Raw genomic sequence first — 23,797 nt, forward strand, 5'->3', positions numbered from 1 at the left:
ACTGAGGTGGGTGGCTGGCTGGGTGGAAGGAAAAAAATCACTTCTAGTTGCAGTGCTTCCTGCATGGTGGGTGCAATCTAAGTTGCTGCTTGAAAGGCCACTTTAGAGGGAAATAGCAGAGAGCACAACTGACAGATCAAGGAGTGGCCAGGGCAAGGAGAGCAATGTGCTATCTGTACATATGTCAGAATAATACTGTAGTCTGGTTAAGGCTTAGCGTGTACTGTAAGGGATTTGGTACTCCAAGGCTAAAATTGTGGCTTGTAACTAACTTGCACAAAGATTCTTTCTACAAATATGTTTTCAAATGTGTTGTTAATAAGTGTAATTTAATGGAGTGCGATGCTGGAGGTTATGGACAAACTCATTTGGTAATGGTATTGAATCAGTAGCTCTGTCGTTTTACTCAAATTACATTAGGCAGCTAAAATTGGATACTTATATTTTCTCTTCAAATTGACACTTTAGCAAAGCCCAGAATTAGACATTACTTAGTATCATGACTTGAATCGTTTACTGTAACTTTTTCTTACATTTTGAAAATGATTTATTATATAACCTTAACTTTTCTTACAGATTCAGAGACATTGGAGAAATTTGAGAGACTTATCTATTTCAGATCACTAATTTTACATGTAAAGAGAGTGGATTTATCAGAGAGAAAATGAAGTGAACTGCCAAAGTAACAGAGCTAACTAATAAAAGAGGTAAGAAACTAACCAAACAGGTTTCTAGAGTTCCAGTCCTGCACTCTTTGAATGAATTTTAGGAGAAGATAAAACAATGATGAATGAATCTGCAGTTCATTGATTTGGACAAGCTTTGGACAAACATATGTTTGAGGAAAGGAATGAAAAACCAGAAACAGGCAGTGAGTGTGATGCTGTGATGTATATCTTGCTTATGCTTTGAGTTTCAAAATCTAACCAGGTTCTGAGTTATTTTCCTTTTGAAACAAGTGGCTAAAATAGTAATCCTGGCAAACAATTTGTTTTCTAAGATTGCTTATTTATGTCTCTTGACCAGAAACTTTGAATCCAAGATCCAATGCCCAGATTGTGCAAATAGCTTCTTTTGGGTCTGAACCCTGGGAGAATTGATGAGGCATGGGGATGGGCACCTCCACTCAGTTCTTCAAAACTGACTTCACAGTGTTTGCCACAGTCTTCAGTTTGATGGGCTCATGTGGGTGGTTAGGGACAATTTATTTTCTATAAACTATTGACCCTATTTAGATGTACCAGCTAATTCTGGAAAGCCATCTACAACCCCTTGGAATCTCAAATTCTTCATATACTATACCCATGTTTTTATACCTATTTCAAGAAGCTCTTGATTAACAAGAGGGCTAATTCACATAAAAAGTTTTGCAAACAGGAAAAAAAACTATGAAGATGTATTTTCTATTTAACATTTTATATAGTCCTAATTACTGTTAGTGCCTTATTGTGTTTTTAACATTACAAAACATGAAAAATATATGTTTTATCTATTAAACATACTTCTAATAATTAATAAACTTATGCAAGGATTCCATGAGGATTTTAAAATATTTATCATAAAAATATAGAATTTGTTTTGAGAATTTGAAGCTGATTGACATGAACAAATGTTTATCGCTTAAATGGACTCTAATAAAGTTAAAATATATTTAATCCACATCCCCAGTAAGACACCTTGCCAGGCACTGGGGCATTATCAATAGAAGGAAACGTAGTGCATTTCTTCAAGAAGCACTTGAAGACAGAAAGATCAGTGCATAACAGTGCAAAGGGCTGTGCCCAAGCTACCTTCAGTATACTTGGGAGAACAAGCAAGAAATACATATTTTCAAAAAGTAATCTAATGGATTATAGCATTTAAGATAATGTCTAAAGACTGCTAAAGAAAATGAGGAACTCAGTAAGACTAGAAAAGCATTAATTCTTTAATGTAGCTGATTAACCAAAGACTTCTTTCCTACCTTATATATTCCCTCACAATGAATGCCTAATCAGCCTATTCCAAGTAATGCTTGTGTGGTACCTACTTTCTTTTTTTCCAATCACACACTGCTCCCAGTTGAGCTACTTGCTTGCTATAGCACAACTTAAATACAGTTAAGCAAGTTACTGGCCATAGCACAACTAGTTCAGGTCTAAGTAGTATATTGCTTAGCACCATTATTTTAGACAAATTTTAGCAAAAGGGTGTTATGCCTCTAAATGCATTATTTTGCTTAAATTAGATTTGCCTTTCAGCAAATCAATGGGATAGATTTTGTGGCAAAACTTTTTTCCGCTCTCTACCATAAAATGGTTTAAGATGAAATATTATCTAATAGGTGTTTCTGTAGAAAGTTGGCAATTGACATAAAGCAGCAAACTAACCTGCTATATATGCTGTCTTTGTTATAAAAGTTCAGTATTTTTTCAGATTACATTTGACTTGGGCTCAAACGTGATACGTTATTCAGTTGGTATAATATCCAGTGTAAAATACGAAGATAATTCATTTAGAGTATTTGAAAAGTTGCTTCTGTAAAAATTATTTATTTGTCAGGAAGTTCTTTCTTTCTTTAGCAGGAACATGGAAAATGTGGGAGGTGAAGATGCTCAAAATGATTCATTTGTTTGGCAGAAGGAATGATGACCTCACAATCTGTGCTCTTTGAAAATGATTATGCCACCTTTTTTTTTTTTCTAAAATAAACTTATCTGCAAGAAGATAATTGAAATATTGTGTAGCTATATTTTGATTGGTCCACCACAAGACACTAATCTGTTAAAGTAAAAGATGTATTTGTGTAACTACTTTGATATTTTGCCAGTGGGAGGTACAGTTATAAGTCCCTGCTGCACTATAATGGAATCAAAAGACCCCATAGCATCATCAACAAGAGCTGAATTTCTGCCTACATTGCCACCAAACAAAGAAAAAGGAAAGAGAAGAAAATCCAGGAAGGACTTAGAAATGAATAAAAGGAATTTAATTTCCTACTTGCAAATGTTAAAAGAGTATTAAACATATCAATCAAAGTCAGGAATCTGGTATAGAATGTACCTTTATTCTATAGACTACTTATTACCCAGCTAATAGGATAATTGCTATGTTTTTACACTTGTTGCCACCAGAAAGATAGCAGTTCTTTTTGATGACATGATTTTATTTTAAACCATGCATGTGTTTTGCCAGTGTGCCAAGAGCTCAGAAACAAGACATCTGGCCAAACTTAATAGCTAGTTTAAGGTCTTTGGCAAGAATATTTCATGTAGGTTTTAAAACTTCAGACATTTTCTGTAACCTCATCTGTCTGATATACCATGAGAGAGTAACTATCCAATCAGAAAATGTAATTTATTTCAATCTCCTATGATGTGGTTGGTACTATCAACACAGAGGAAAAAATCTACAAGTGTAAAGGAAAGAGAAAATGGAAAAGCAATTGGAAGCAAAGCAAAAAATGAGATGAGCTCCAGGGTGTGAGGAACTCAAATTGGGAGAAATAAAGAAAGGTGAAATACAAGTTAATATCTTAGGATGAAACCTGAACCAATAAGAGAAACGTATTTTAGACCTGCTGCTCATATGCTAATGGAACCTTCACTGAACTTTGAAATGTACGCAGGATAACTTCAAAATTCCAAGTTTTTGGTAGAAGTCCAGACAGTAGATTTAATTTGAGTTTACAGAAATAGATGAAATGGAAAGACAGGGGACACAAAAAAACTGTATAGAAAGAGCATAGCACACCAACATGGCACATGTATACATATATGACAAACCTGCACGTTGTGCACATGTACCCTAGAACTTCAGGTATACTAAAAAAACAATAAATAAATAAATAAATAAATAAATAAATAAATAAATAAAAAGAGTTTAGCTAGAAGAGAGATTCAACACTGAGCCCTGGGCTTCTCTGAAACATAAAAATGTTGAGGAGGATGAGAAGGATCTACCAAAATAAAACAAGAAGATGAAGCCAATAATAGAATAAAAGTTAAAAAGAGCAATATGTTAAAGGATATATAAATAAAATATTTAAGAAATTAAGTGTAATACACTGTTAAATGCTGCTTGACATATAGAGTGAAGAGATTGAAAATGACCATCGGATATGGCAATAGAATAACAGATGATTTGGATAAGAGAAGTATCCATGGATGGTAAGTCCTGTGGCCTTTGGCTAGAGAACAGAAAAAATGTATATATAATAAAATAGGAAACACTGATAACTCTTTCAAAGTATTTCATTAAAAAGAGATAATAAAATTAGGCAATGCCTGAAGAAGCATTCTATGGTTATGGGATGATATTTAAGATGGAGATATAGCATGCCTGAATAGAGATGAGAATTATCTAATTAAGGACAAAAACAGTGGGGAGAGTGTCTGAAAACTAGGCAAATATAATAACATTGAATGTGGCACTCTAGGATCCCTGGAGATTAGCAGCTGTACATTTAAATGTAGGCCAATCAGCAGGGTCATGTGCATCACGTTTGGCAGAAGAAATGATGACCTCACAGTCTGTGAGGTCACAGATTGTAAACCTCTAGTCTACAGTCAACATTTGTGAAAGGTTGTATAGAATCATGGGTTTGGAGATTTGTTTTCCTGCTGTCCTATTGATTCAACAATACTTTACAAAATAATCTCAGTGAGAAACAGTCTAATAAAAATTTCATTTTTCCTTATTTAATAGAATTTCCTGAAGATTATGAAAGAGCAAGATTATATATTTACATATTAGCAGGTTTTTATATACAATTATATATAATTTTATTTACATTCATATTTATATTTAAAGTCAAAAGTCACCTAAGATTTTGCTGGCAATGGTCTCAGTCTCTGTGACTTTAGAGGCTATGACTATGGAAAAGATAATTTCCAAATATTTCAGAATTTGTTGAATTATCTAGATGACTGCATTTATAAACTCAATACTCTTGCTTGAGTATTAGATAATTGAGATTTCAATACATTTTTCAGAGATGATTTAATTAGCACATGTCATCTGACAGCTCAGATATTTCTTCTGGAGTCACTTACTCCAAAAATCTTTATGTTTTCTACTGTGAACTTTCATGTTTGTATGAGGTACTTATTTCAATCTTTTCCCATTTTAGAAGCAAGGGAAATCCCTGTGACTATACCTAACTACTCCCTCTGTCTCTCTCTCCTTTCTGTGTTCATGGCAGATAGAGATGACTTACACTCATATGCTTAACGAATACCACAGCCAAATGATTCAGTGCTTTCCCTCAGTTCAAATCCCCTAAAATACCACATTCTGTCACCTCCTACTTTTCATCACCGCCTACCCTCTCCAGAATGCTTGGCCATCTGGGGCTTCCTGCCCATACAGAACACAACAGCCCATTATATTCAAGATGCTGCTTTCTGAAGGAATGTTTTGTTTTATAATCCTCTCATCGTTTGCATTTTCTTTGTGACTGCATTTTTCACATATTACAGATATTTGGCTCTCAATTTGTGGTATTATTTGAATACAAAATTTGGGATAATTTGTTATTAATAAAAATACAAAAATCTCAGGGTTTCAGAGAAATGCGAATGTTTGAAGGAGAAGTAGAATATGAGCAAAATCTAACCCGTTTGAATGGTGACTAAAAGCAGGTAGTAAGTGCAATAGGAACATCTGTTTACAAAAGGTCAGGGTATCTTATTGAACCTCATGTAAATTCTTGCTGCTCCTCTTTGAGAGATTAAAGATGGCACCTATTTTTCAGGTTTTAATTTTTGATAAGCTGCCACTTGTCTCTATTATTCTTGAGAATTCTTGTATTTTAAGTTTTGAATAGGTAATAAACTCACATTTCAAACATCAAAAAGTATTAAAAGGTGCACAGTGAAATTTTTCCTTCTGCTATGGATTGAAGGTTTGTGTCCCCCAACTAATTCATATGTTGAGATACTGATTCCCAATGTGATGATTGGAGCTGGGGCCTTAGGGAAGTAAATGGATTTGAATGAGATCATGGAGGTGAACCCTCATGATGGAATCAGTGCCCTTTTATGAAGATAATGTGAAGCTCTCCTTCTCTCTGCCACGTGAAGATACGATGAGAAGATGGTTGTCTACAAACCAGGAAGAAAGCCCTCACTAAACACAGAATCTTCTGGCACCTTGATCTGTGACTTTCAGCATCAAAAACTGTGAGAAATAAGCCGCTTAGTTTATTGTATTCTGTTACAGTAACCTAAATTAAGATACCTTCCCACCCAATCTACTCAGTTAGCACCTCCAACCAACACGTTAACTAATGTTATTATTTACTAGTTTGTTTCTTTTTACAGTCAGTGATTTTTTTTCTGTGTGTATAAGCTAGTGTGGATATATATTCTGTTTTCTCTTCCCTTTTACACAAAGGGTAGCATACTGCATGCATTTTTCTCTTTCTTTTTTTTGTTCTGTTTTGTTTTTGTTTTTTACTTAATATATCTGGCACATTTTTTCCTATTAAAACAGAAACAGAATTTTATTCCTTTACTTGTGACCAATTCTCTCATTGTACAAAAATGTCATATGTCTCTTAACTAGCTCGAACTTTTTGATGTTAGAAATGATGCTGCAATCAAAAAACTTGTGCATAAGCTGTTTTGCCTATGCAGTAGTGTATATGAACAAGAAACTCAAAAAAAAATTGCTGTCACAAAGATGTATGCATATTAAATTTTATGGAGACTATAAAGTCACATTAATGTATGAGAATGCCAGCCCCTCTGCTGCCCCTATGGTGAGGACCTCCTTATTGCAAAACTGGAGTTATGTAGTGAACAACCATTCGCAAAAGCTCTACTACGAATGAATCCCCCGGAAGGGGGCAGTCAGTCAGTTCTGCCCACAACCTTACCGATATTAAGGTGCTAACTAAGTTATTAAGCTTTTAGATTTTTGTCAGTCTGATAGATTAAAAGAAGTATCATTGTAGTTTTGATTTGTGTTTCTCTTACAATGAGTGAGAATTTGCATCTCTTCTATGCTTAAGGGCACACTTTCGTTTCTGTGACTGCTCTCCTCTTATCTTTTGCCTATTTTTTCTGTTGGCTATTGTATTAGTCCATTTTCATGCTGCTGATAATGACATACCTGAGACTGGGAAGAAAAAGAGGTTTAATTGGACTTACAATTCCACATGGCTGGGGATGCCTCAGAATCATGGCGGGAGGCGAAAGACACTTCTTACGTGGCATCGGCAAGAGAAAATGAAAAAAGATTCAAAGTGGAACCCCCTGATAAACCATGAGATCTCCTGAGACCATTCGCTACCATGAGAACAGCATGAAGGAAACTGCCTCCATGATTCAAATTATCTCCCACCGTGTCCCTCCGACAACATATGGGAATTACGGGCGTATAATTCAAGATGAGATTTGGTTGGGGACACAGAGCTAAACCATATCAGCTTTCTTATCTAACTGTAGGGTTTCTTTACATATTAGGGAGTCCTTGTATGTGATATTAGTTATTGATATTTTCCATTTGGTCCTTGTCTTTTGACTGTGTTTTTTGTCTTTTGTCATCTAGTAGTTTTTGATGTTTATGTCATTACATTTGTCAATCTTTTTTATGGCTTCTGAATATTTTTGTCAAATGTATAAAAGATTTCCACTCTCTGAGTGTATGAAGGAAATCTCCCATATTTATTCTCTACTTTATGGTTTATTATATTTAAATCATTACCACATTTTGAATTCATCTTTGTCCAAGTATGAACACAGTTTTTTCCCCCCCAGATCTCAACACATCTGTTGAATGGGAATCTTTCCACTTCAGATTTACTTAATGTAAGTATTACGGTCCCTTTCTGAATATTTTGCTATATTGTTATATTGTATAATTCTGTCTCTAAACATTTTTATAACTTAAATTTATATAGTATATTAAATTTTTTAAAAAATCCCTGTTATTTGTTTTCTCTGCCAGAATTTGTATTGTTTTAAATACATATAATTGTTATTTGTCAACTGTACCTAACAAAGTTTTAAAAAGAAGAATTAGTATTAATTCTTCTTCAAATGTTTTATGGAATTCACCCCTGAAGCCATCTGTTCCTGGGCTTTTCTTTTTTGGGAGAGTTTTGATTACTGATTTATTACCTTTTTACTTCTTGGTGTGTTAAGATTTTCTGTTTCTTCCTGATTCGGTCTTGGTATGTTGTACGTTTTTAAGAATGTATTCATTTTTTCCAGGTTATTCAGTGTACTGCTGTATAATTAATTGTTCATAGACATCTCATATGATTCTTTTTATTTCTTTGGCATTAGTTGTTATATATTCTCTTTTGATTCTAATTTCATTTATTTGAAGCTTATCGTTCTTCTCCCTTTAGTCTAGCTAAAGGTTTATCCATGTTGTTAAACTTCTCAAAAAATAAACGATTTCACTAATCTTTTTGTTGTTGTTCTATTCTGTTTTGTTTATGTATGCTCTAATTTTTATTATTTTCTTCCTTCTGTTAACTTTGGGTTTAGTGTTATTTTTTTCTAGTTCCTTGAAAAGGAAATTTAGATTGTTCATTTGAGATCATTCTTTTTTAATGTGGGCATTTCTCTATATACTTTCTTCTTAAGATCACTTTGGCTGCATTCCATAAGTTTTGGAATATTCTACTTTTATTTTCATTTGGGAAATGGGATATTTGCTAAATTTTCATTTGGTTTTTCTTTGGCCCATTGGTGGTTCAAGACTGTGCTGTTTAATTCCATATATTTGTGAGTTTTCTAGTTTACTTCCTTTATTGACTACTATTTTATTCCATTGTGGTTGTAAAATGTATCAGTATAATTTTAATCTTAAATTCTTAAGACTTTTTTGTGGCCTAACATGTTATCTATGCTGGAGAATGTTCTACGTACACATGAGAAGAATGTATGTTCTTCTGCTGTTGCTCAGAATGTTCTCTATATGTCTGTCAGGGCTGTTTGGTCTATAGGTCTGTGCAAGACACTGTTTCCTCATTAAATTTTATTTTTGGATGTTCTAAAATTCAAAGTTGGATATTGAAGTATCCTACTATTATATTGCTTTATATTTCTTCCTTCAGATTTGTCAATGTTTGCTTTATATATTTAGGTTATCTTATGTTGGGTCCATATATATTTTTAAGTGCTATATGTTGCCATTTAATTGACCATTTATCATTATCTAATTGGTTTGCCTCTTATTACAAATTTTATATTTAGGATATACATGTGCAGAGTTGTTACATGGGTACACTGCATGATGCTGAGGTTTGGGCTTCTGATAATCCTGTTGCCCAAGTAGTGAACAAAGTACCCCACAGGTAGTTTTTTAGTATTTACCTTCATCCCTTCTTCTCTCCTTTTGGAATTCCCCAGTGTTTATTGTTCCTATCTTTGTGTCCATAATGTTTAGCTCCCATTTATAAGTGAGAATATGTGGTCTTTGGTTTTCTGTTTCTGTGTTAAGAATTTTGATTTTTAAAAAGATTCTGTAGGAATTTGGTATTGATTTGTGTAGTTAATAAATAGCATATTTGTTGAGACCATGATAAAGTTATTAATGCACTTGGAGAAGATTGTTGATTTTTTTCATTTTTTCATTTGTTATAGTTATATTCAGGAAATTTTAGAGTTTTTAATATGGCTCTGCATGTTTCTCTTTATGTTTCTAGAAATTTTACCTTTGTAGAGTTTTTTTCCCCCGATGCATTTTCTATTATTTTAGTTTGTTTGACAATTATCGATTTCTCTAAGTTAATGTTATACTCAATTATATACTGAATTACTGCATATTGAGGATTTTTTGCTCATTCTCTTGTCTTTTCTCAGTATATAATCATATACTCTGCAAATAATTATAGCACTATTTCCTCATTGTTAATTTTTATGATTTTAATTCTTTTTCTTATCCAAATGGTTAAGTTAACATTAGTATCTTAGACACTTAGTAATAATAGTATCTTAGTACAGTGTTTAACAATAGAAGTTATAGTTGTCATTTCTTATTTCTGATTGTAGAAAAATATTTTAAATATTTTACAACTAAATATAACATTAGTCTTAGTAAAAAAAATAAAAACATTTTATCCCACTGATAGAGTTTCCATTATCTTTTAAATTATTTTAAAATCAGAAATAAATGTTGAATATTGAAATTTTCAGAATACATAAAGATTACATTTTTCTTAGACTTAATAAAAAAGATTTTTGGTATTTGACTTATTACTTGCAACCCATTTTTCTATCTTTCAGTGGGAACAAACTATTCTACAAAAGCTGCTTTATTTATAGATATTTTCATTTTAACTTCTTATTCTTAGAATAAAGTCAAAGCATGATTAAAGAGTCATGTCATAATGGAAATGTAATATGAATATATGTGAATGTGTGTTACTTTATTTATTTGTTATTTTCTTCTGTTCACTGACTTTTCTTCAAGTTCTGATTAATGCCTACTTTAAAATTCTAAACCTACAGAAATGAAGAATTACACTAGGGAAGTAGAAGAAATTCACTCATCAGAAGCGGGGAGAACATTTTCATGTTGTGCACTAGTCCCAGAGCATGGGGGTTCAGCAGCTGGTAGGACCAATAGTACATTTGGAAGGAAACATTCACCTTTACATTAATGTGACCTGTGAGCCTTAGGTTTCTGGTAAAGAACAGTCACCTCTGTAGAATGTGAACATCTCTCAGAATCATAATGTAGTAAATAAACAGCACTATCATCATCATCAAATGGGTCTGTGGAGTGGAAAAAAGATATATTCTCTCACAACAGACTTTATAACGTAGGAAGACAAACATCTTAAAATAACCATGGCAGAGCAGTAGCAGGCAAAAAGCAAGGTTGGGCAATAGAAATGTAAGTAGTGCTTTCTGTTCTCTGGGGCATGTGCTGGAAACTGTTATCCTTTTCTACCTCCCACCTCCACAGCCTCCATTCCCGGGAGCTTAATTGCTTCACAAGCTCTCAATAAATACTGAATTAAATTGAATTGAATAAACTGTACCTGCATATACTTAGGATATTACTAAATTCCTGTTTGTTTCTTTGTCAAGTTTTTCATGACAACAGATGTCACACTCAAATATGAATACTTTGAGAATGATTGAATAAAAGCATCACATATAAAGGTACAATCAGAGTGTAAGGAAGTCACAAAAAGTATCAATCAGGTTGGCACAAATGTAATTGCAGCTTTTGCCATTAAAAAAAAAAATGCCAAAAACCTCAATTACTTTTGCACCCACCTAATACAGTCATGTTAGTCCATTTTGCACTGGTGTAAAGGAATACCTGAAACGGATAATTTATTTTTTAAAAAGAGGTGTATTTGGCTCACAGTTTTGCAGGCTGTACAATCATGGCACCAGCATCTTCTGGGCTTCTCATGAGACCTCAGGAAGCTTCCAATCATGGCAGAAAGCAAAGGGGAAGCCAGCATATCACATGGTGAGACAGGGAGCAAGAGAGAGGCAGGGAGGTGCCAGGCTCTTCAAACAGTAGCTCTTATGAGAACTCATTACCATGGGGAGGACACCAAACCATTCATATGGGACCTGCTCCCATGACAAATACCACCCACTAGGCCCCGCCTCCAACACTGGAGATTACATTTCAACATGAGATTTGGAAGGGACAAGCATCTAAACTATATTAGCATCCATAGTGCTGGTAAGAGCAGAGTTGCTGCCACTGCAGGTGCAAATGGAAGGGGCAAACAGTGGTCATCGTACCTTGAAAGACAGAATCCTGTAAAGAAGATTGGTTTAATGAAGCAACCCCATTTGATGAACATGGCTAGCCTGTGCATGAGGGAAACCAGGGGAACAACTACCCAACCTCACTCTACCTCTTATCTTGTCTCTTGCTGGGCCACACCATGGCCAAACCGAGCTGGAAATGAGAAATCAGGGGAGCTCCTTGTTTGGCTTATAGATCAGCCTCTAAGGTGGAGGAGAGGGCAGAAATTGAAAAATAGATCTAGAGGCGTAACCAGATGTGCTCACGGTCCATGTTCTCTGACTCTGTTTCAGACTTGGTAAACAAGAACTGGGAACAGAATATAAATCATTATAACTATCAGCTGTGGTACAATTTTTTTTTTTTTTTCAGAAAGACAAAACCAAGGAGTAACTGCAGTGACTTGAGTTGCATGTAATTTTACTTAATGTTAGCCAAGAAGTGGTTGACAAAATAAAACATACTACTTTCAAGAATACATTTTATAATTCTTTTCCAAGTATAAAAAGTTGCTTCGTAAGTCCTTCTTATTTTAGGAAAGGTCTATGAATTACTTATGATAATGTGGTTTAAGATGTTTAAGTAAGTATAAATGAAATATTCATAAGTTGGCTACTGTCAAAGATTTCACTGCAGGATTTTTTTCCCAAAAAGTTTTTCTTTTTCTATCAAAATCTCTGGTTCGCATCACCATCAGTAGCCTGAAACATACAACCAAAAATGGAAAAGTTAATCACCTTTAGACCGTCTGCAACCATACTTTCACACATAATTCAACAGAAACATATAATTGAAAATAAGCTCCGCAAAAATGCTGTGTTTAGCATTTTCACATATCTGCTACTGGAAATAACTCCTCCAATTGCTAAGAGAAATAATATGCCTTATCAGGAAAATAGGGAGATAAGCTAGTGATATATTTGGTTATCCTTTTGGGTATTGTGATATATAAAAAGAATTCAAATTTCTCCTTTGAAGCTTGTTTCTAGTCCTTAGAAAATGTTATGTAAATCGAATCAATTTTAAATGTCAGTACTCTTTACAGTGTTCAAATGTGCTTCCTGAAATAAAAGAAGCACCTTTACTAAAAAATACTATAGCTTTTAAAGGATGGAAGCATAATAACTTGAAAAAATATTTTATGATTAATTTGAAAAATTAGTACAGAGGGGTTCTGGAAATATTAGAGAAACGTAGAAGCATTACAAGTAAAGGTTTATTGCTACTTGATATTCACTCTGGGAACCAAGATAAAACCTGTCTCCACACTCTGTTGGTTTACGCTGCTCCAGCCACACATGGATCTATAAAGTTAGCTCCATTTGAGCTTCTCAGTGAGATCTGCAAAACAATTCAAGACACATTTTCAAAAAAGGGCAATTACAACTGTCAATCAAATATAAAATATAAAATAGCAACCATTTAAATGTTTTTGTTTAACGCATTAGTTAACAAAGGAATGAGACAGATGTCAATTCAAATGAGAATTTACCTACAGAGGTTTATATTGTCTACCAGACAAATTTCACTTGCATTGCCAAGAAGAAAAATCATCTGTGTTGCTATGGATAGGTAACACTTGTGCCGGGCGCGGTGGCTCACGCCTGTAATCCCTGCACTTTGGGAGGCCGAGGCGGGCGGATCACGAGGTCAGTAGATCGAGACCATCCTGGCTAACACGGTGAAACCCCGTCTCTACTAAAATACAAAAAATTAGCCGGGCGCGGTGGCGGGCGCCTGTAGTCCCAGCTACTCCGGAGGCTGAGGCAGGAGAATGGCGCGAACCCGGGAGGCGGAGCTTCCAGTGAGCCGAGATGGTGCCACTGCACTCCAGCCTGGGCGACAGAGTGAAGACTCCGCCTCAAAAAAAAAAAAAAAAAAAAAAAAAAAAAAAAAAAAAAATTTTACATCTTCAAAAATATTAAATAGCCTGGTCATGCAAAGACATTCAAAAGTTCACAGCCCTAGAAGATTAGTTAATCCTGGGTGGGTCCACTGGATACGACTCAGCATTCTACTGAAATCACTCTCAGTTGTTCTCTTTCTTTCTTTCATTTTTTTTATTTTTGTACATTTCCAAGTCGGGGATGAGTTGTCCCCAAAACAAGGAGTTATGATGAAGTCAACCCCATCTAACAGTTTTAGTTGCTAAGCCATACTCCTATCTTTTTACAATTAAAATTAGTTTTCTTTTAGAAAGTTCCCTGTTTTCTGTATTTCACATACTGTGTGCTGACAGCAGCCAAAAGAAAGGGTGATAGCTCACATTCTGGTGAAACCTTGGGCTTTGTGTCTCAGAGTCCAGTTGCCATTAGCCACTCTCTTTTTCAGTAAGTGAACTTCTGTATTGTTGAGATGGTTTTCCACCCAGCTAATAAACTACATTTGATTCAGCTGCTTTGCAGATCTGGGTAGCCAGTGTAATGTAAATAGTGCCAACTATCTTAGAGCTGAAGAAAATTTCATAAACATCAGTCTGATAAGGAAGAAAACATTTCTACCAGTATATATTCCTCTTTCTTCTACACAGAGTGTACTCTTAATGGCTGGAACGAGTAGAAGGAGTATGGAACTTTAGTAATTATGGTAAAGCAGTCATACCATCTTTAGACCATTTCCCTCTGAATTTCATTAGAAGAAAAATAAGTCACTGTATTATTTAGGGCGGTGTTATTTTGTCACTGTGTTAGTGTCAGTTAAATGCAGTCATTAACGGATCCACAACTACATTTCTGTAAGGTTCTCTAAGTCAGCCACACTAAGTCATGTCATCATCACTTAAAAACCACTTTTTAGAATAGAAATTCCACCTTATTCTAATGTAAACAATATTGGATTTAAAAATTAACAGATGGGGCGGGTAATGACAGCTATTTGGAGCAGATACTGAATACAGCTTGGCTGTGTTACATTTGTAAATAAGTTTTCTCACTTTCTCACAGGCATGTTGGCGAGTTTTCCATTTCTTACTGATTCAACCTTTGCTCCAAAGCAAAATTCTATGTTCTATACAGACAGTATGCAAGAACAAAATCTTAACCAACAATTCTTCAATAAGCCCTTTTTAATAGGGTTTCTGGCTTGACTTAATTTATTCCCACTGTCTCCTTTTTTTTTTTTTTTAACATTTAGTTGTGGAAAACTTCAAACATAAAGACAATAGTATAAAGAACTATGATGTAATCATCTCACATCAACAGGTACCAATATTGCTCTATATGTGACCTCCTTTTGTTTCCCCCTTCCCTAAGTCATTTGGAAGCAAATTCCAGATGTTTTATTTCATCCACATATCTTAGCATGTATCTTTAAAATGCAAATACTCACTTTCTATTTTTTGACATAGCCATAGTTGCATGTTTTCACCTAACAATTTAACAGTTCTTTAGTATTCCTTCACTCTCACTCTCTTTTTTTTTTCTTCATCTTAGTTGTTTTAAAAACTAGTGCCTTTTCCTTCAGTTTCCCTCAGATTTAAATGATTGATTAAATCAACTTGGCATGGTTTCATATGTTACTTCTGTGACAGGTTTTTCTTGTAAATTAGTAGTTAGATCTGGAGTATTGGTCATATCTAGGACTGATATTTTGCAAGACTACATCGTAGGCCGCTTTTTAAGTTCTGTCAGAAGGCACATGATGTCTGGGTGACTTTTTCTATGATATTAGCCTTGCTGATCAATTATATTATTAGATGCATTCTTTCATCAGAAGTAGAAAAGCTGTGATATTCTAATTTTCTTATTATATTTTTATGTATAAGCTAGAATATGTCTATAAAGAAAATATCCTTTTCCCAACATTTGGAGAATTTGAGGTATTATTCATGAAAGTAAGTAAAAATGCTACATTCTTATTAATTATTTTTCAAAATAATGAATTGACTACTTAGAAAAGAGATCAGCAAGCTTTTATGTGTGTGTGTAGGGAAAAAGAAACATTTTATTCCCATCTTATGTTCATGGCCGAGGCCTTTATAGCGCAAGAGAGATTATCAGGAGAAAAGCATAGAAAGTAGTTAACAGAAGTTTTATGTGAGACAGTGTCTTGATAAGGAAATGAAGACCTGAAGAAATAGGTAAACCTGTGTGTTTCTATACTAAGTTTTATGAAGAAGTGGGTAGATGCAGAGATGTATAATTGGACAAAAGAGGTATAATCTAATGATAAAAACTCTGAGAACTTAGCAGGCATTTTTGGTTCATATCCTTCTGTATCCCTGGGTCTTCAGAGATAAGGATGTTCCTTTCATTGGGTATAGGGTGGGCACTTCTCACATGGTCTGAAGATCTAACTCAGACGACAAGGGCAGGGAAAGGTGATCTTTTACTTCTGCTGTTTTCTCAAATGCCAAGATGCTATATTTTGAGTTCAGGTAGTATGTCCTGAACCCCTATCACTTGCAAAGAGCCAATTGTAAATCTTTTAGGCTTTGTAAGCCATACAGCCTCTGTCACAGCTACTCAACTCTACTGATATAACCAGAATGCAACCATAGAAAATAATGTAAACAAGTTGGTGTACTGTGTTCCAATAAAGTTTTATTTACAGAATCGGAAAGTTATACGGATTAGACTCACAGGTCATAGTTTCCAATCTGTGACTTAGAATATCTTGAAAATCACCAAGAGGTTTTTTTTTAATTTTTATATTGGCTTTTATTTAGTATTTTAGCAACTTGTTTCATTTAGTATAAAAGTTGTTACAGTGTTTTGGGCTTTTTTTTTAAGAGTCGTTTTAGACCCAGTGCAAAATAGAGAGCAAGGTACAGAGATTTCCCATGCACCCCCTACTCCCACACATGCCCAGCCTCTCCCATTACCTACAGCCCCACCAAGTGGTGATTAGTTACAGTGGATGAACCTATATTAACACATCCCTGTCACCTAAAATTCACAGTTTTCATTAGCATTGGTGTTGCAATGATTTGTATCTATCAACACAGTACCATACTGCCCTCAAATTCCTCTGTCGTCTGCCTATTCCATTTTTAAGTTATGCATCTGTACCTCCTTTGGCCAATAGAAGTCTCTTTAGCTAGCTGCTGAATCCTTTGAAAACATCCTCAGGAGTCTTTGATAGCCTGATTTCTTGTAAGACAATTCATTCCAGAATTATCTTGTATATTTTCTGCCCCAGATTTAGAATCAGATATTTCTTCCAGTATCTTCGACTTTTGTTGTTTTTGTTTTGTAGAAAATTAAATGTAAACACCACAATCTAGACACCATGGATACTTATTATTATTGGCTAGTCCTTGTTTCTAGACTATTTCGTTGGACAGAGTTAAGGCATCTGCATTTTTTTTCAAGTCAAAGCCATTATGAGTTCAAGTACATCCCTGTACCTATATGTTTTCTTCGAATTCAGTCACTCAAGATTATTACATAGCCTCAGTTGTTTTACATCTGCTCCTCCTTTTTTCCCACCACAAAAACACCATTTGCCTGAGATCGTAGACCCAGATTCGAACTTCTTTTCACAGTGCTTCAGTACCTTAATGATGCACAAATTACTGTGTTTTATGCTCTTTTGTCAGAAATTATTAATAATTTCTGACAAAAGGTACTGAATTCAATAAATATTCTATGTTTTCTCTTATCTTACAGAACCTCAATTTTGTTGTGTCTACATGCCATGTTTCTAACTGAGTATAACTGAGCCTCAAACAGAATTGGGTTTCTATTAGTGAGAAAGAATAAGAAAGTAGAAGTTACGTAGTTAATTAAATGGAGTCAGTCACATTTACTATGAACCACAGCTCTGCTTATTTCTGCAGCCTAGTGACTGACTTACCTAACATCATTAATGACTGCCCTTCTAGCTTCCCATTGTTACTATTAATTTTTGTTACTCTCATTTCATATTTATAAATAAATTATGTTACATTAAACACCACACACCTCTTATCTACCCCTTACCCTTGCCAACACACACACATACACACACACAAAAATTTGCTTCTAATCATTATTAAATTCAAATATCCTAAAACATTATTGTCATCTTATAATTTTTGTTGATAGTAGGAAAGTAGACCAATAGAAATATTTCTAAAAGTTTGTTTCATGATACATTTTTATCAATAAATATTTCCACTTTTATCCTTATTATCTAAGCTATCTTTTCTTTTATATGGCTACTACAAATTAAATAAAACAATGTTTAACAAGAGAAATTATCTGTCAAATCCTTGACTAAACATCATGAAGCATGGAATGCAACACAATTTCTTTCTCAAAGGCCTTGCAACAAAATGTTGGAATCAGACAAGATTTGGAACTTACTTTTTATTATCACCAGTGGCATTGATAAATGTGCAAATATTTAAATTGAAAGGAAACACATCCCTATAGCACACAGCAGTTTAGAATGACAGATCTGAAGCTAGGCCCTCTGAATTTAAATCTGGATTCATTATGTTCTAGATATGTTGCCTTAGATTAATTATATCAGTAAAGTGGGTATAATAATTTGAAGTATATATATAGAGTTGTTAGGAGGATTAAATGTGTTAAGGTATATACATCATTTGACATGACATCTGGGATATTGGAATTAATAAAGATTAGCAAAATTATATTTTATTAACTACTTAAGAAAATGACATCTATTGGATATGAGAGTGATATTGATTCTTTCATGATTATAAGACTAATAAAATAAAATAGAAATATTCTTCTATATATTAGAATAGATTTTAAGATATATAGTCACATTTCTCCAATACTACTAATTGCTAATAATAGTGTTTTGGATACATGAATTATTTGTTGTTGAAAAAACACAGACTTTTAGACAGGACTCTAATGAAAATAAAATGTTTTTCATCAACTAAATCTATAGGTAACATTTCAAGAAACTACTTTTTTTATATAGGCACAATAAACTTGTAGTAATATTCTTTGCCAAACATAAGTAACAGTCTATGAGAATCTGAGAAAATGTTTTATGATGATATTTTAGAAATAATAACATCAAAAAACACTCTAATGGCCCTTTATCAAATCACTTTTGTGCTGTACCTGGCAAGATAAACTTGCACACATATGTTTATTATGGCACTGTTCACAACAGCAAAAACTTGGAACCAACTCAAATGCCCATCAATGACAGACTGGATAAAGGAAATGTGGCACATATACACCACGGAATACTATGCAGCCACAAAAAAAGGATGAGTTCATGTCCTTTGCAGGGACATGGATGAAGCTGGAAACCATCATTCTCAGCAAACTAACACAACAACAGAAAACCAAACACCGCATGTTCTCACTCATAACAGTGAGAGTTTAACAATGAGAACTCATGGACACAGGTCTGGGGGGTGTGGTGGATATCACACAATGGGGCCTGTCAGGGATTTTGAGGACTGGGGGAGGGATAGGATTAGGAGAAAACCTAATGTAGATGACAGATTGATGGGTGTAGCAAACCACCATGGCATGTGTATACCTATGTAACAAACCTGCATGTTCTGCACATGTACAGGTATCTTCTCACTGCAACCAGCACAAATCCCAGCATACATGACTGACTTAAAATAGTATTAGAGCTATATTCTAGAAACTAGACTGAAGAGACTGAAGAGCCAGTTTAGGAATAGATGTTTGACCACCAAAGAATTGTGACATTATTCCGTTAGAAATTTGGATTGGGATTAGGAAAGACTGCGCTAGCAAACTGAACCAAAAATTAAAATAAGCCCTGCACTAAGTGCTGATGAGTAAGTTTAGTAATCTAAGGCATAGAGTTCTGCAAGGAAAGGACAAGACTCTATTTACTAACATTTACCATTCTTACTATGTTCCTATAGCGTATTTTTTGATTGACTTATTCAACATTGAGTCTGAACATCACATACTCCTTTGCCTTTCTCTCCAGTAGGATCTATAGAACTAAAATATTTATTGCTCAGTCTCTCTATAACTAGGATAGACATTTAAATCTGTTTATGGTCATGAGATATAAACTTTAGCCCCCTATAGGGATTCCTTGTGTTACTTGGCTTTCTCTCTTCTTCCTATATATAGACATGCATAATGATATCGGTGTTCATGTTAGAATGACAATAACAGAAGTCACATGCAAAGAATGGCAAAGCTAGACAAAGAAAGGTTCTTGGATAACAACATTGCCTGTCTTTGAATTATTGAGCAAATTAAATCAATCAGGTTGTCAGTTACTTCCAGTGCTAACTTAGATCTAATTGCTTTGTTTGTTTGAATTCTATTAACTCATGAATTTTCTTAAGTACCATAACTTGGTAGGAGTTATTGTTTTCTCCATTTCACAAAGACATTTAGGCTTAAACAGTTACCTGACTCTATCAAAGTCTCGATCAAAGTCACATTTCTCGTACATACTAAGGCAAGGATTTGAACCCAGATGGGCTGATTCCAGAACCTTCATTCTAACCATTATCCCATGCTGATATTTACAATAAAAAATCTCAGGAAGAATACGGGAACAAGCAGAGATTAGGATCTTCTGTGAAACCAAACAAAGTAGTCTTAATTCCAAATTTCATGAAGCTCATTAAAGTGTGTTTGCTTGTTTTTGGTTTTTGGGATACACAAGATATTCATCTTAATGTATCATGTATGTTTTCTTCATCTGCAAATTAAGTGTATAGATACTGACCATTGTATTAAATGAGATAAAATATGTAGGGTATAGCTAAAATAGGACATATCATGCTGCTTTCCAAAGCAACATAGTTCCAATGGAATTCTATTCAAATCTCAGTGGAATCTAATATTTTATCCTATATCAAAAAGCAAATGATTTTTAATCCATTAAATCTTTGCAAATCTCACAGATGCAGAGATCGCCATTCTGGCATTGCTGTAGGGTAACTACTGGCCAAACGAAGATACTTTGAATCCCTGGTTTATCCTCCAAATTTAACTTTCAATTGAAGATCTTCCATATTAGCCTTGAATTAGTGTTAGCAACATAAGCTCCCAATGAATAGAATCCTATCCAAAAGAATCTGATTTTTTTTTTTTTACTTGTCTCTGTGCCAGTTTGGAATGTGAGGAAATGACTTCAGCTGTGTTAAAGTAGACAGAGATGCAATTAGCAACAGCAATATTTTAGAGCCATTGACTCTATCCAGTGTGACAAACACTGGAAAATCATTTGCTTGGTGTGGGTTGGTTGAGAGCAATAAAGAATAAAGTAATTTTTCAGTGGTGCATGTGGAGTGTTTTTGTTGTTGTTCTTCTGAATAGTAGTCAGTCATTTTAAAATCTCTTCAGCATGTGGAAATGCTAGACCAATTTACCATTTTATGACACTTATAGGCTTATACAATTACGTTAAGGTCCCTGAACAAATTCTGACAAGATTAGAGCATTTCCACTTGCCCCAGTTTTCCCTTACAGATTTTTTTTCACTGAGAATGCACATACTGCAAAGAAATCATCAATAGGCAATCAGCCTCAGACTGACTTTCTGGGCTAACATAAAACTACACCAAATCAATTATAATCTTAAATAAAAGGCCTATGGATCAGTTATTATTTCTCCAGTTAGGTAGTTCATAATTATTTATATTTGATTATCTTAAGAGCAAAACGTCACATAAAACACTAAGCAAATAATCTTCAAATTAAAGCACTATAGTCAATATAGTAATTCAGTAATACCATGTTATGGCTCCTAATGGCTTACACAATTTTTGGTAATATGTTTACCACATAACAGCAAAGCCATACAAATAGTAGTCATTTTTAAAAGGTATTTTCCAAGGAAATCAGCAATGAAGTCTACCATTTAACAAGCAGATGTTCAGAGCTCTGCTATCTATTATGTTAATAACCCCAACTGCAAAGCTTGATTTGCAAGTGGAATGCTTCTTACACTTGGTTGTCTGTCCATATCCCCTAAGAACTATCTTAAAAGCATTTTCAACATGGAAAGAATGTAAGGTAACACAAGGCTTTTTGAATCTCAATTACTTATAATTATGTTATTTTTAAAAATCAAGATGATTGACTCTAAAATCAATAATTAAAGGCTACAAACATTGCAAGCAGTTAATATACAAAACTTAATTATTTTTAGACTTCATGTTAAGAAATATTGCATATGTACCAAACATCAATAGATTAGAAGCTTTAGCTATATGGTGCATTTCTCCTAGGAAATCTTAAGTGGGGATTGTTAAAGAAAACTGGAATCTGACAGTAGTTAAAGTGGTAAAGACAGATTTTATTCAGAAATTATTGTAATAGAAGAAAATAGACCAGCACAGAATTTGGCTACATTTCAAATACAGCATGGACAGGTGAGGATTTATAGCCAAAGAAGCATGCTAGGGGTTGGTGGATAGAAAATTACTAACAGGAAACCTCAGGCATAAGTAGGCAGTGGGTATGGGTAGAGGAGTTGCAGTGAACCTCCCCTGACTGTAGTATTGCTGAAGGCAGATCAGGATGATCAGATACCAAGGATGAGGGATGAAGATCAGGTATTAAGGGTGCAGAATATTTACTAATTTTGCAGATTTTTTTTTTCTTAAATTCAGCAATGCAAACATAGGCAAGGAAGTCCAAGAGTTGAGGACTAGTTGATAAGAAGATTCAGAGGAGGCTGACAAAAGTTTGGTCAAAGACACATTATTTGCCGAAACCCAATATATAAAATAGATAAAAATATAGTAGTTTGAGTCAAAGGATAAGAACTAGTGATTAACCACCTATTTTAGTTCCCCTTCCTCTTTGGCAAGCTTTAAGATCTCTCACCAGAAATTCCAGATGTCTGTGTGTACAAGAACTTTTGACATTTATTAATACTGCTGATTTTGAAATTACTCTTATTTTCAAATTATCTCTTCAGTTCTTATTGTATTGACTTAAAATAACATAGGCTCTAGAAGTTCCAATTTCCTCAACGGTGAAATGCAAATATTGTAGCTTACCACACAGGGTTTGTAACATGATTGAATCAAATAATTCATCAAAATATCTGATAATATAACAATTTAGATTAGTGGATTTTTTATCAACGTAATGACTTAAATATTAAGTCAGGAATTTACTGTAAATATGGGGACACATATTACTCTAAAAAATGGTTATTTCAAATACTTTTTCCAATAAGTTTGAAGATATATTTGAATTAAAAAGTAAATTTGAGGAATGAAGAGATAAATGGATAGTGTTTTATGAAACACTAATAGTCACTGAACTAAGTGTAATGGATGGAAAAGAGGCAGCATTAAAAACAATGCTTGTGGACTAGGACCTTACACCATCGCTAGAGTCAGAGTGTTTATTATAAACTGTTTTCCTAATATAGTTTTAAAATGGACTGTGTTTTCAAAGAGTTTATCCTCAAATGGGGGAAACATTTTAAAAGACACGATGTCAGTTTAACCTTAAGAGCAAAATGTAATATAAAACACTTAGCAAATCATCTTCAAATTAAAGCAAAATAGTCAATATAGTAATTCAGTAATTCAGCAAGATAGAAAGTAATACAGTGTTAAAACATTTTGTAAGTACTTCTGTGGAGGAATTTCATAAAAGGTAATCAAATAATTTGTTAAAATATTGAATGAGATATCACCAGACCCAAATTCTAAAGCATGGATATGTCAATCAGGGTTCTTATGCGAAGAATGCAATCCTCTCTAGATTGTTTAAAAAGAAAGAGATTCATAATGAATCATTAAATTAAATTTAATCATTAAGACTGCTGATGAAATGGACTCTAGTCTGTGCTTCCAGAAAAATTTTCTAAAGCATTACAGAACTTGGTTGACAATGAAGTTGCTACACCTGTCATTATCAGGAAGTCACCTGTGGATCTGAGTAATTATCACTACAGATATTTATTTAGAGCCATTTTTTTTTTCCCATTCTAAGCTGTAAGCTGCCTGAATTAGGAAGCTGATAATGCCTTTATATTATTAAAAAAAATTCATGTTTCATAATTTGCTGCTCTTGTTCTCTGGTTGATTCTGTTCTAAACTCAAGATTTACACAATTACTAGACTTACATGAAAGTCGAAGGAGTTAGGAAAATCTCATTTTAACTTTCTAGCTCTGTAACTCAAGAAGGCATACTA

The sequence above is a fragment of the Macaca mulatta genome, chromosome 5 (assembly GCF_049350105.2).
Source record: "Macaca mulatta isolate MMU2019108-1 chromosome 5, T2T-MMU8v2.0, whole genome shotgun sequence".
In the NCBI taxonomy this organism is placed as follows: Eukaryota; Metazoa; Chordata; class Mammalia; order Primates; family Cercopithecidae; genus Macaca; species Macaca mulatta.